The sequence below is a fragment of the Vigna unguiculata genome, chromosome 10, assembly GCF_004118075.2.
Source record: "Vigna unguiculata cultivar IT97K-499-35 chromosome 10, ASM411807v1, whole genome shotgun sequence".
In the NCBI taxonomy this organism is placed as follows: domain Eukaryota; kingdom Viridiplantae; phylum Streptophyta; class Magnoliopsida; order Fabales; family Fabaceae; genus Vigna; species Vigna unguiculata.
This window is the reverse complement of record NC_040288.1, coordinates 33,089,872-33,105,125: the sequence shown is the minus strand read 5'-3', so window position 1 is coordinate 33,105,125 and position 15,254 is coordinate 33,089,872. Positions and strand designations below refer to the sequence as shown.

At 32.9% G+C, this 15,254-nt stretch overlaps 2 pseudogenes; one reads left to right on the top strand and one right to left on the bottom strand.

The window, feature by feature from the left end:
- Window positions 1–779: 779 nt before the first annotated feature.
- Window positions 780–5,963, top strand: LOC114166489 (annotated as a pseudogene).
- Window positions 5,964–7,931: 1,968 nt separating this feature from the next.
- Window positions 7,932–12,791, bottom strand: LOC114166833 (annotated as a pseudogene).
- Window positions 12,792–15,254: the final 2,463 nt, after the last annotated feature.

Sequence of the window (15,254 nt, the reverse complement as noted above, 5' to 3'; positions counted from 1 at the left end):
TTTTCTAACTTGTTCACTGATGATAATGTGAATAAATACATCAATTCTTTACACCCGTTTATGTACATTTCTCTCACATACGTGAAAGACACCAAAGGAGTAGAATGCACTAATGTTTTCAAATCAGGACAATTGAAAACATATAACTTTTGGAGCTTTTCACTGTCACATATCACGTTTAACCATGGTGAGTCCTCTGACCCAATGGATTTGAGTTTTGACACATTATCCAGTTTCAATGTTTTCAAGTGTGTAAGCACCATTTTCTCATTAATTTCTAGGATTTGAGTTTGGAATACCTCGAGGCAACTGCAATAGTTTATACTCATTTTTGTTAAATTGGGCATCTTCTGGAGTATTTGAATGGGCAAATCTGGTCTTTCACTCTTATTATCATCAAACAACAACTTTATATCATTTAAATATGAGGTTGTCCATAGGTTCCCCCAACTTTGTCCTTAACACCAATGTGTGTTCCCAGTCAAGTATCAGTACCTCAAGGTTGCAAATATCCTAGTGAAAGAAAATCAAATAGAAAAGCATGGACTGGGTATTAAAAGGTGAAATGTAAAATATATACATAGAGAGATAGACAGAAAGTGTGCATTTTAATGTTACTTAATTACCTTTAGATCAAAGAGAATGGATTGTCTGTTAGCACTTCACTACAAAAAAATCAGTTACCAGAGGAGGTTATTTAGTAGAGGTTTATTGGACCTCCACGAATAAATTTAATTAAGAGAGGTTTTGCTAACTTCCATTAAGTTTTAAAGGTGTATTCTGCAAACGTTTTAGACTTATTTCAAAATCTCTAAAATACCTTTTTATTTCTCTCTATTTTTTTCATTCATTCCCTCTTCCCTTATTCTGAACCCTAATTTTCTCAACAACTCTCATTTTCGATACTCCACGGCCAATGCATCAGAACTCTCCACTATTGAATTTGGCCTCACCACCATCATCTCTCACCCTAATTCTTCCGCAACTATACCGTAGGACACGCTTCAATCCCCTCATATTTTCGTTTTTTTCTTCTTGTTCCTCGAATATTTATGATGCGAAGATCTCCACAGTTCAGATGCACCTGGTGAGTCTAATGCCTTGCACACTATTTTCGTTTTTGTTGGAATCGATGATAGGGAGTACGTTTTAGTGTCCCTCTTGGGTCTCGTTTGTGTGATGCAGATTTCTAGGGTTAAGGTTTATTCTATTCTCATTCTCCCGCTTCCACATTGATTTTTGTAATTAGTTTCACGGTATGGCTTTTCTGAAACGAAGCTCTCAAGTGCGATTGGGAGTAAGAGGAGGGAAGAGAAAACTTTGGTGGTGTTATGGTTTCGAAACATAAGTGTGGTATAAGAAAGAAACAAGTTAGAGAAGGTGGGTACACACTTTTAGTAGTTTGTTTGGGGAAATTTCTTCACCTACTCCTCTTAAGTTAAGAAACATTTTCCTAAAAGCAAGTTTTATGCAACTGTATCCATTCATGGAATTAGAACCTTAGATTGTTTGTTATTTGGGCCATATTTATTTCAGAACTTTTGGCTCTCTGTTTGCATACATTCATGGAATGTTTAGTTCATAGATTTCTTGACAGCATTGCATTAGCTTGTACCTTTTCTAATTAAGTTTTTGGTTAAGATCTTTATCCTTGGCTTGTTGCCCTCTATTGCATTGTAGGTGGGTAATGCTCTTGGGGATGCTAGTCCCAACGTTCATATAAACATTTTGTTACTCTCAATCCGAATTAAGGTTTTTGTCCTTTGCATTTCTACCTTTTCTCAACATCTTTGTAATTATTTTATTTTACTTTCCCTTAAACCTCCTCTTTATCTCTGTGTTGCAGCTGCATAGTTTGATTGCTATGGAGAAATAAGGTAATTTAGTTTTTATTGCAGCTAATGATTTCACTGAGAAGCATTATAGCTAATGAGTATTTTGTTTATGGCTTTGTTTTCATCATGTTGTGATGTTTACTCTGTTGTGATTAAGATGAAAGTTGCAACAAAAGGAAAGAAAAGAATGCGCACAATATAGAGGCTTTTATCGGTAAGTTATTATTTGTCCCAATTGTAAACTATGACTAATAAATTTTCAAATCCTGCTCAATTTTCCGTCAATGTTTATTGTATAATGATTCTCTTATTGTCTTTTGTTACTTTTTTTCATTCAAAAAGTTTGAATTTGAGACTTGTATACTTATAGCAGTAAGTTTTTATTAATGAAGAAATATTGTTTGAATTTTTATTTTACATGATTTCGTGTGTATAGTTTGATTAAAAGGAAATAGGGTATACGAACTCGTGCTATTAACCGATTTTGATCAAATAATTGAGTAATAAAACATTTTGTACTTTCGCATTTTTAAATTTATAAAATGTAGCTGATATATTATTTTTTATTTAAAAATGAAATATTAATATTGCACTTTTATTAATTCTGTTTTAAAAATGAAAATATTAATATGTAGTCTGATTATGAACATGTTTTAAGTGCATTTTAGCCATTACAAAGAAAATGAACTTAAGATTTGTTCAATCAGAGTAAAACATCATTGCTACAAGCTAAGAATGGTTCATCCAAAAGTCATGACATTAAAGTGTTTTAATTGACCTGCTATTAATTAAAGTCATATATGAAAAAGGCCAATTGGAACGTGTCAAACTCCAGGGTGAGGCAGCTGCCAAACTTTATATCTCTCAAAGTCTTCAAAGATTACTAGTATCAAATTTCTAACATATGTTTGCAAACAGATTTGGAACTTGGAAGAAAAGACAAGATTCTGACATATGTTTGCAAACAAAATTATTGTATGTTTGTATGTTTGTTAACCTTATTTTTATTTTTAATTGCATTTTGATCTTTACCATATAATTTCCCTTTATCAACCTCATTTCTTTGAATCTGAATCCATCCCAAAATTGTTATTCTAGGACATTTATATTGTTGTTAAGGTTTTTTCTTATGAAATTTACAAGGTTAACTATTAATTATCTATAATAAATTTCTTATAACACCAATAATGCAGAGTCCATTTCTGAATAATATTTTTTTGTTAACTTTCTTTAAGTATTTTTGGTATTCTCTCCAATCTGAGTTAAAGTTTGACTTTAGCAATGCATATAATAAACTTGTGTTAATTTATTTGATAATAAGTTTGGTGCATCCTTGGCAGGTGAAGAACAAAGTAGAGTTGTTGAAAGCATTAAATGAGTATAATGTAGGAGATAAAGTGGTGTTGATGGTTCAAAGGGTAGTGAAAAGTTGGAGCTGCCTATGGTACTCGAGGAACAAAGTTCTTGAAATGTCAATTGTACTGAGAAAGGAGTTGATCTTTCAGGTTAGGTTGATTACTTTTAGTTACTTCCTATATTTGAATGCTCATCATTGGCATCAACTTCTTTCATTGTATGATGATATTTCTTCTTTTAACTGAAGCATGCATAGTTTTGATTAGCAAATGCTTCTTATAGTTGGTGGAACATCTATGTGACGCCTGCCTCTAAACTTTATTGATATTTCACTGTATAACGTTGTTGTGTGCATAGATGGAGCAAGGGATGCCTTGAGCCTGTCTGGTACCATGCTTGGATATTACCCGCTGAGAGTGCTGCCTTCAAATACTGCTATTGCACCTGTGAATCCAACATTTTTGCTTAGGGTAATATTTTTCTGTTCATGATGCCTATTACACATATTTGAAGATGTTTGGCCATAGTGAATTAGCATTGCTATTAACCTTCCTGATGGTGCTGTATTTCACAGTCTAAAGATGAAAGGGAAATGTGCTTAAGAAGCTCAGGACACAAGGTGCACACCCGCTCAATGCCTTTATATTACTGAATTAATTGAATGGATAGATTGTATTTAGGCCAGTTTCAGTTGCATATACCTTGTGAAATGAATTTCTTTGGGAATGAGAAGTTTTCTGTCGGTGTATATTTATGTTTGCATGATGGGTGTTTAGTCCCTTTTCTGGCAAGAGTAAGGCTGGGCACATTACCCTCTATAAACCTCATTAGATTGGAGCCTTTTGTGCTAGACTGTGGCCTCCGTCCTTGCAATAGAACTTGAACTGGTTTTTTAGCATGTGATGTCTCCTAAAATTTACTATATTAATTATGATATTGATATTGAAAATTGGCTTATTTTCTTTGATTTTTATTCCTTCCTAATCAATGTGGACAATACTGATTTCTTTTGAATAAAGCATAAAGATAAGTTAAGCTTTCAAAGACTGAGACACATATTTTATATTTGAAACTTTCACATGCTCAAAATTTTGAACATGTGCGTGCAGGCACCGTTGTTGATTGGGTGTGATGTAAGAAATTTGACTGCTGAAACACTTGAGATTATAAGGCAATGAAGAAGTCATTGCCATTAATCAAGGTCATACTACTGCTTTCTATTATTGTTACCAAGTTAATGCATAACTCTCTGTATGTGGTGCCAATGGTGTTTATTTTGTTACATAAAATGGATAAATTTGAGATGTATTAATCAGTAATTTGTTTTGTACCCTTGGTTTATTGTGAATCTGTGAGACAGATACGCATTCTTTATGTATTTAAATGGTCTATTATCAATACAAGTTTCACTTACTGATGGAAACATTGTTTCTTGAATTAGGTATAGGCTTATAGCTTGATTTAATGTAACTCCTACTTAAACCAATTACTTCAAAGGATATTTCTGGAATAACAGTATAATTAGGACATTATTAATTATAATTAACTAACTTAACTATTTTTAGTGGATTTGATGAAATTTATTAGTTGTTTCTTATGTAAAAGATCGGAAGGAGCACATTTTTCATCTATCTCAGTGACTATGGTAAGTAAGGATACTGATTATTTATTTTGTATCTCTGCAGACTCACTTGGAATCCAGGGAAGGAAAGTTCAAGCTTCTGGTGTAGATGGTTGCAGACAGGTAATATATTTTGAACTATTCCTTCTACTGAATCTCGTATACTTTCTGAATGGAAATCAACATCATTCAAGAGCCAAATCTCCTATACTTTGTCAGCAAATGTTCCTCTTTAGGTCTTCATGTGACAAAGTATGTCACTAAGACGAAGTTTAAAGTCGCATACATGCTACTATGTGCTAAATTTAGACTTTACTTTTCAATCTTTACAGGTTTGGGCAGGTCCTTTATCAGGAAATCGATTGGTTGTTGCTCTCTTGGAATCGGTGCTCAAAAGTTGCCACGATAACAGCTTCATGGGAAGCACTTGGGCTTGAATCTGGCATTCATGTTTCTGTGAGGGATCTGTGGCAAGTAAGCTAGCACACTTGCATGAAACTGCTTATGTCAGTCTGTGTTTCCTATTTATAAGAGCATATTATATGTTTTTTTGCCCCTTTTTTTTATCTTGCAGCACAAGTTAGTAGCTGAAGATGCAGTGTCATCGTTCAGTGCTGAGTTGATATCCACGACTGTAAACTCTACATTTTTACTCCATTTACAGTATCTCACTCTGCAGAGTAGTAGCTCATACTTCATCCACTCATGTTCCATCTGTATAGTCCATTATGGATTCGCTGCATGTTTCTTCTCTTCTCTTCTCGTCTATTGCATTATTTGTTGGTCAGATTCAGACATGAACGACTTAGAATAATTCAACATCTTGGGTTTACATCTCAAATACATTGTGTACAGGATGGTCTGGTCCCTGCTCATTCATCATGTTTACATAATTTCTGTACTAAAAAGTTCCCTCGAATGGATTTTATATATTTCAGAAACTATGATCGAGGTTTCTAATAAAACGGTTATTAATGATTTTGTATTTTAGTTTTCAATGTGAATTTTAGTATAAAAAAGTCTTTCTATTTTCAACTCTCTAACCCATGATTAAATATAGTTATTTTCAACATCATGTATTTTCTTTTTTTAGATTTACATTGTAATTGTTAATACTTTATGAAATCATCAATAAAAGTAACTTTGGTTAATTTTTGTGTAATTTACGAATTTATATATTTTATTTATTTTTTATTATAAAAATAATTCCATTAAATTAATAAATTATAAATGTTGGTGGGTAATTACAAATAAAGGAGGTTTCAAACCTCCACAAAATAATAGTTAGCAATAGAAGAGGTTAAAACCCTCCACAATATAATTTGGATACCAGGGGTTGTTCAAAACCTCTGCAAATAATTTGTGGGGACTCTAATTGTAGAGGTCCAAAAAACCTCTGCAAATTAATTTGTGGAGGGTGAAAACCTCCGCAGATCGAAAAAAAAACCTCCATTAAATATTAATTTTTTTGTAGTGCTTCCAAATAGCTCCAACTCTGGGCAACCCATCACGAGTAATAAATTTAACTCAGAGCAATCCAAAGTAAATGATTGTGAGTAAAAGTAAATGAGCTCTGGCAGATGACAAAGATAAAGTGTAGTTACGCAAGGAAACAAGAACACCGCTTCTGTGTCGTCTTCCTTTCTAACAATTTCATGCAATAGATGACAACTTATTATTTCAAGTTTTTCGAGTTTCTTAAGATTTTTTGCAAAGGTCAAAGGAAACACACTTCGCAGGTTTTTACATTCATCGACATGGACTAGCCTCAGATTTTGAAAGCTCTTGGTTCCTTTACCCTTTCTTTCCCACACATCCTTAAGCTTTGGTAGCTTTTTTAAACTCAATTTCTCCAAGTGGAATACTGATCCAGTTCCCTCTTCAGCATTCATCTCAAAAATTACCTCTACATTGTTGGAGGCCTGTACTTGCAATTCTTTTAAGCTCCTCAAATAAGGAAGAATATTTTATGGAATTGCACATGGTTGAATTACAGTTCTCAAGCTTCAAAATTTTCAAACTATAAAACCAACTATTTTTCTTTTGCAGCACGTTTCTAGCTTTTCTGTATTGGGAAAGACTCATCTCCTCCATGCCTTCCAAAAATTTCTGTGAACATATATTGTGTAAGTTCATTGTATTTTATGGTTATATGAGAATTGGGCAGCGTTTAAAGCATTTTGATTCTCTAAAACGATAACTGAAGCAAAAAATATAATTATTTCTCTCGTTTTCTATTACCCACAAATTTTACAATCAGTACACGTTTAACAACAGCCGTAGATGCATGGCCAAGCCTTGAATGCCAAAGAGAAAATGGAGATTGTACATAGTTACATGTAACAGTATTGACAGAATACATGTTTATGTTTTTAAGGGATGGAAAAATATATAAACCTTCTTTAACATTAATTATCTCCTTGGTTGTCTGATGTTTAACAAAGCATTTGTTAACATGTAAAAGAAATTATTATCTTGAGCACATTTTGAAACACTCATGAGATTCTTTTTGATTTCAGGGACATGTAAAAGATTGTGAAGAAAAATAGGTGACTGTGTGTGTAAGTTCATAACAAGCAGTGCCTATATGACGAATATTCATACCTACACCATTACCCAATTTGACAACGTCATTGCCATTAAAAGATTGTTTCTTGGTGTAGTTATTCACATCATTTGTAATATGGTGAGTGGCTCCAGGATACCATAGTGGATCGTTTATGGTGGAGGATGCACCCAGAATGGATTAAGTTATGTCTTCTGTTGAGAAAAACTAAGTAGAGTTAGCATTAATCACTACAAAAAAATTAATATTTAATGGAGGTTTTTTTTTCGATCTGCGGAGGTTTTCACCCTCCACAAATTAATTTGCAGAGGTTTTTTGGACCTCTACAATTAGAGTCCCCACAAATTATTTGCAGAGGTTTTGAACAACCCCTGGTATCCAAATTATATTGTGGAGGGTTTTAACCTCTTCTATTGCTAACTATTATTTTGTGGAGGTTTGAAACCTCCTTTATTTGTAATTACCCACCAACATTTATAATTTATTAATTTAATGGAATTATTTTTATAATAAAAAATAAATAAAATATATAAATTCGTAAATTACACAAAAATTAACCAAAGTTACTTTTATTGATGATTTCATAAAGTATTAACAATTACAATGTAAATCTAAAAAAAGAAAATACATGATGTTGAAAATAACTATATTTAATCATGGGTTAGAGAGTTGAAAATAGAAAGACTTTTTTATACTAAAATTCACATTGAAAACTAAAATACAAAATCATTAATAACCGTTTTATTAGAAACCTCGATCATAGTTTCTGAAATATATAAAATCCATTCGAGGGAACTTTTTAGTACAGAAATTATGTAAACATGATGAATGAGCAGGGACCAGACCATCCTGTACACAATGTATTTGAGATGTAAACCCAAGATGTTGAATTATTCTAAGTCGTTCATGTCTGAATCTGACCAACAAATAATGCAATAGACGAGAAGAGAAGAGAAGAAACATGCAGCGAATCCATAATGGACTATACAGATGGAACATGAGTGGATGAAGTATGAGCTACTACTCTGCAGAGTGAGATACTGTAAATGGAGTAAAAATGTAGAGTTTACAGTCGTGGATATCAACTCAGCACTGAACGATGACACTGCATCTTCAGCTACTAACTTGTGCTGCAAGATAAAAAAAAGGGGCAAAAAAACATATAATATGCTCTTATAAATAGGAAACACAGACTGACATAAGCAGTTTCATGCAAGTGTGCTAGCTTACTTGCCACAGATCCCTCACAGAAACATGAATGCCAGATTCAAGCCCAAGTGCTTCCCATGAAGCTGTTATCGTGGCAACTTTTGAGCACCGATTCCAAGAGAGCAACAACCAATCGATTTCCTGATAAAGGACCTGCCCAAACCTGTAAAGATTGAAAAGTAAAGTCTAAATTTAGCACATAGTAGCATGTATGCGACTTTAAACTTCGTCTTAGTGACATACTTTGTCACATGAAGACCTAAAGAGGAACATTTGCTGACAAAGTATAGGAGATTTGGCTCTTGAATGATGTTGATTTCCATTCAGAAAGTATACGAGATTCAGTAGAAGGAATAGTTCAAAATATATTACCTGTCTGCAACCATCTACACCAGAAGCTTGAACTTTCCTTCCCTGGATTCCAAGTGAGTCTGCAGAGATACAAAATAAATAATCAGTATCCTTACTTACCATAGTCACTGAGATAGATGAAAAATGTGCTCCTTCCGATCTTTTACATAAGAAACAACTAATAAATTTCATCAAATCCACTAAAAATAGTTAAGTTAGTTAATTATAATTAATAATGTCCTAATTATACTGTTATTCCAGAAATATCCTTTGAAGTAATTGGTTTAAGTAGGAGTTACATTAAATCAAGCTATAAGCCTATACCTAATTCAAGAAACAATGTTTCCATCAGTAAGTGAAACTTGTATTGATAATAGACCATTTAAATACATAAAGAATGCGTATCTGTCTCACAGATTCACAATAAACCAAGGGTACAAAACAAATTACTGATTAATACATCTCAAATTTATCCATTTTATGTAACAAAATAAACACCATTGGCACCACATACAGAGAGTTATGCATTAACTTGGTAACAATAATAGAAAGCAGTAGTATGACCTTGATTAATGGCAATGACTTCTTCATTGCCTTATAATCTCAAGTGTTTCAGCAGTCAAATTTCTTACATCACACCCAATCAACAACGGTGCCTGCACGCACATGTTCAAAATTTTGAGCATGTGAAAGTTTCAAATATAAAATATGTGTCTCAGTCTTTGAAAGCTTAACTTATCTTTATGCTTTATTCAAAAGAAATCAGTATTGTCCACATTGATTAGGAAGGAATAAAAATCAAAGAAAATAAGCCAATTTTCAATATCAATATCATAATTAATATAGTAAATTTTAGGAGACATCACATGCTAAAAAACCAGTTCAAGTTCTATTGCAAGGACGGAGGCCACAGTCTAGCACAAAAGGCTCCAATCTAATGAGGTTTATAGAGGGTAATGTGCCCAGCCTTACTCTTGCCAGAAAAGGGACTAAACACCCATCATGCAAACATAAATATACACCGACAGAAAACTTCTCATTCCCAAAGAAATTCATTTCACAAGGTATATGCAACTGAAACTGGCCTAAATACAATCTATCCATTCAATTAATTCAGTAATATAAAGGCATTGAGCGGGTGTGCACCTTGTGTCCTGAGCTTCTTAAGCACATTTCCCTTTCATCTTTAGACTGTGAAATACAGCACCATCAGGAAGGTTAATAGCAATGCTAATTCACTATGGCCAAACATCTTCAAATATGTGTAATAGGCATCATGAACAGAAAAATATTACCCTAAGCAAAAATGTTGGATTCACAGGTGCAATAGCAGTATTTGAAGGCAGCACTCTCAGCGGGTAATATCCAAGCATGGTACCAGACAGGCTCAAGGCATCCCTTGCTCCATCTATGCACACAACAACGTTATACAGTGAAATATCAATAAAGTTTAGAGGCAGGCGTCACATAGATGTTCCACCAACTATAAGAAGCATTTGCTAATCAAAACTATGCATGCTTCAGTTAAAAGAAGAAATATCATCATACAATGAAAGAAGTTGATGCCAATGATGAGCATTCAAATATAGGAAGTAACTAAAAGTAATCAACCTAACCTGAAAGATCAACTCCTTTCTCAGTACAATTGACATTTCAAGAACTTTGTTCCTCGAGTACCATAGGCAGCTCCAACTTTTCACTACCCTTTGAACCATCAACACCACTTTATCTCCTACATTATACTCATTTAATGCTTTCAACAACTCTACTTTGTTCTTCACCTGCCAAGGATGCACCAAACTTATTATCAAATAAATTAACACAAGTTTATTATATGCATTGCTAAAGTCAAACTTTAACTCAGATTGGAGAGAATACCAAAAATACTTAAAGAAAGTTAACAAAAAAATATTATTCAGAAATGGACTCTGCATTATTGGTGTTATAAGAAATTTATTATAGATAATTAATAGTTAACCTTGTAAATTTCATAAGAAAAAACCTTAACAACAATATAAATGTCCTAGAATAACAATTTTGGGATGGATTCAGATTCAAAGAAATGAGGTTGATAAAGGGAAATTATATGGTAAAGATCAAAATGCAATTAAAAATAAAAATAAGGTTAACAAACATACAAACATACAATAATTTTGTTTGCAAACATATGTCAGAATCTTGTCTTTTCTTCCAAGTTCCAAATCTGTTTGCAAACATATGTTAGAAATTTGATACTAGTAATCTTTGAAGACTTTGAGAGATATAAAGTTTGGCAGCTGCCTCACCCTGGAGTTTGACACGTTCCAATTGGCCTTTTTCATATATGACTTTAATTAATAGCAGGTCAATTAAAACACTTTAATGTCATGACTTTTGGATGAACCATTCTTAGCTTGTAGCAATGATGTTTTACTCTGATTGAACAAATCTTAAGTTCATTTTCTTTGTAATGGCTAAAATGCACTTAAAACATGTTCATAATCAGACTACATATTAATATTTTCATTTTTAAAACAGAATTAATAAAAGTGCAATATTAATATTTCATTTTTAAATAAAAAATAATATATCAGCTACATTTTATAAATTTAAAAATGCGAAAGTACAAAATGTTTTATTACTCAATTATTTGATCAAAATCGGTTAATAGCACGAGTTCGTATACCCTATTTCCTTTTAATCAAACTATACACACGAAATCATGTAAAATAAAAATTCAAACAATATTTCTTCATTAATAAAAACTTACTGCTATAAGTATACAAGTCTCAAATTCAAACTTTTTGAATGAAAAAAAGTAACAAAAGACAATAAGAGAATCATTATACAATAAACATTGACGGAAAATTGAGCAGGATTTGAAAATTTATTAGTCATAGTTTACAATTGGGACAAATAATAACTTACCGATAAAAGCCTCTATATTGTGCGCATTCTTTTCTTTCCTTTTGTTGCAACTTTCATCTTAATCACAACAGAGTAAACATCACAACATGATGAAAACAAAGCCATAAACAAAATACTCATTAGCTATAATGCTTCTCAGTGAAATCATTAGCTGCAATAAAAACTAAATTACCTTATTTCTCCATAGCAATCAAACTATGCAGCTGCAACACAGAGATAAAGAGGAGGTTTAAGGGAAAGTAAAATAAAATAATTACAAAGATGTTGAGAAAAGGTAGAAATGCAAAGGACAAAAACCTTAATTCGGATTGAGAGTAACAAAATGTTTATATGAACGTTGGGACTAGCATCCCCAAGAGCATTACCCACCTACAATGCAATAGAGGGCAACAAGCCAAGGATAAAGATCTTAACCAAAAACTTAATTAGAAAAGGTACAAGCTAATGCAATGCTGTCAAGAAATCTATGAACTAAACATTCCATGAATGTATGCAAACAGAGAGCCAAAAGTTCTGAAATAAATATGGCCCAAATAACAAACAATCTAAGGTTCTAATTCCATGAATGGATACAGTTGCATAAAACTTGCTTTTAGGAAAATGTTTCTTAACTTAAGAGGAGTAGGTGAAGAAATTTCCCCAAACAAACTACTAAAAGTGTGTACCCACCTTCTCTAACTTGTTTCTTTCTTATACCACACTTATGTTTCGAAACCATAACACCACCAAAGTTTTCTCTTCCCTCCTCTTACTCCCAATCGCACTTGAGAGCTTCGTTTCAGAAAAGCCATACCGTGAAACTAATTACAAAAATCAATGTGGAAGCGGGAGAATGAGAATAGAATAAACCTTAACCCTAGAAATCTGCATCACACAAACGAGACCCAAGAGGGACACTAAAACGTACTCCCTATCATCGATTCCAACAAAAACGAAAATAGTGTGCAAGGCATTAGACTCACCAGGTGCATCTGAACTGTGGAGATCTTCGCATCATAAATATTCGAGGAACAAGAAGAAAAAAACGAAAATATGAGGGGATTGAAGCGTGTCCTACGGTATAGTTGCGGAAGAATTAGGGTGAGAGATGATGGTGGTGAGGCCAAATTCAATAGTGGAGAGTTCTGATGCATTGGCCGTGGAGTATCGAAAATGAGAGTTGTTGAGAAAATTAGGGTTCAGAATAAGGGAAGAGGGAATGAATGAAAAAAATAGAGAGAAATAAAAAGGTATTTTAGAGATTTTGAAATAAGTCTAAAACGTTTGCAGAATACACCTTTAAAACTTAATGGAAGTTAGCAAAACCTCTCTTAATTAAATTTATTCGTGGAGGTCCAATAAACCTCTACTAAATAACCTCCTCTGGTAACTGATTTTTTTGTAGTGAATCGAAGAGATGAATCGTCATCATACCTATGCCAGTTGTCCAAGGCACTATGTCCATTCTTCCACAGATTTGGCATTGCATGCAAGCAGTGGTGTATGTGTTATTGTGTCTAAAGGGATTGCTATACGAAGATCTACCACCCCTGTTAGAGCGAAATCTGCCATCTCTGGAAGAATTGGACGCGGGTCTTAAAGAGATTCTTGAATGATTATTAGATGTAAAAGTCACATGAGCTTGCACCAGATGCTGTTCTTGGAGGCGATGTTTCTCAATCCTTTCTTCTTGAGCCAGCAGTAACGTTTCTACACCGTCAAATTCCTCAAGTAAGCCATCAAGAATGTCTTTGGTAGTAACAGGTGACCCAACAGTTAAGAGAGTGTCTACTATCTTCTTGATATCAAGAAGATAGTTAGCAATCGTTCAATTATTTTGGTTGACGTAATTGTACCTTTAGCTTTCGAATCTTGGCTTTTGTGTGTGTGGCATAGTACGTGCACAACCGATCCTAGACTTGTGCTGAAATACAAAGGCCCATCATCTTGGTCAAGATAGGTTGTGTCATAGAGGCCAAGAGTCAGGCAAGAAGAAGCCGGTCTTGTTGACAATGAAGGGCGGTATTTGGAGGAGTGTGGGTTGCTGTGTTATCAGAAGAAACTAAAGACTCATCCAAGAAATGTAATAGATCAAGACCTTCCACGGTGGCCAGAAGTTGTTGTTGCCAAAGGAGATAGTTCTCTTCATCCAATTTTAGAGTGATAGGTGTATTGAAGGTTTGGGGAGAAGAGAAGATTTTTTTTGTAGTGAGGTGGGGAGTAACCGAGGAAGAAGAAGTCATGGTTCAGCAAAATTTTTGGCTCTAGATACCATGTAAGATGAGAGAGAAAAGCGTATATTATTATCGTAAATAAAGAGCTATATATAGGATACAGAAGGTGTGCATGTAAAGTCACGTGATAGGAACACCTAAACTTGAAATAAGGAGAAATATAGTGTGTACCTGACAACAACAATATGATGAAGACAACAAAAGCAACCACAAACTGTGATGAAGAACACAGACAAAGAATCGTAGCTTCCTTCAATCAATTGAAAGCATTGAGAGATCAGAATGAAAAGGAAGTTGTGAGAACTAACTCAAAGGAAATCTGCTTTTAATTAATGCATACGAAATACAACCTGTGTTGATGTTACGTTAAAGCCTGGTAGCATCCTCCAAATGCGTTGAATTTGACTTTTATAATCATTGTTTTGGTTGTTATACATTTACTTATTATTATGCATTGGTATTCTAAAATCCTATAATAAAAAAAAAAAAAAACTGATACTTGATACAGAATTAATGTGATCGGTGCTGCGTTAACAAAAAGAGCTAAATTGAATTACATTTTAAATAATGGGAACCTAATTAGAACAACATAAAATCATAAGACCTAATTAAAATTTTAAAATAAAAACAAAAACATTGAGAAGATTTAAATCTATTTTTTTAATAAAAAAATTATTAATTAAAATAATTAAAAAGTGTGTATGAACATCATGATTAGTGAAAACCCACCTATATGAGATGAGATAAGAATGTTATACTTGTTTACTGTTTGTATAACAATGAGGATAATTTTTTTTTTATAAATAGATACAGAATAATGAAACTCATTCCTATTCTGTCTTGCCTGTTATCATTTCTATAATACCAAGGTTTCTTGATTTTACATTGTTGAATACATATGTTTTTTTGTTAAATTATTGTAAAAGAGTATATTTTATTTTAAAATTAAATTACTATTTTTTGTTTCTGTATTTTGTGAAATTTATATAAAATATCTTTCCAATAAACAACATATTATAATTTATTACTGTATTTATTGGAAAATAAAAAAATTCATATACCATTTATTTTGTAAAATAATCCATAAAAAAATAAATATATAATTTAATTTAAAATGAAACACAATTTTTACAAATAATTTGAAATATATTTAATTTGATTTATTTTTATATTACAAAAGTGGAGAGGGTATAACT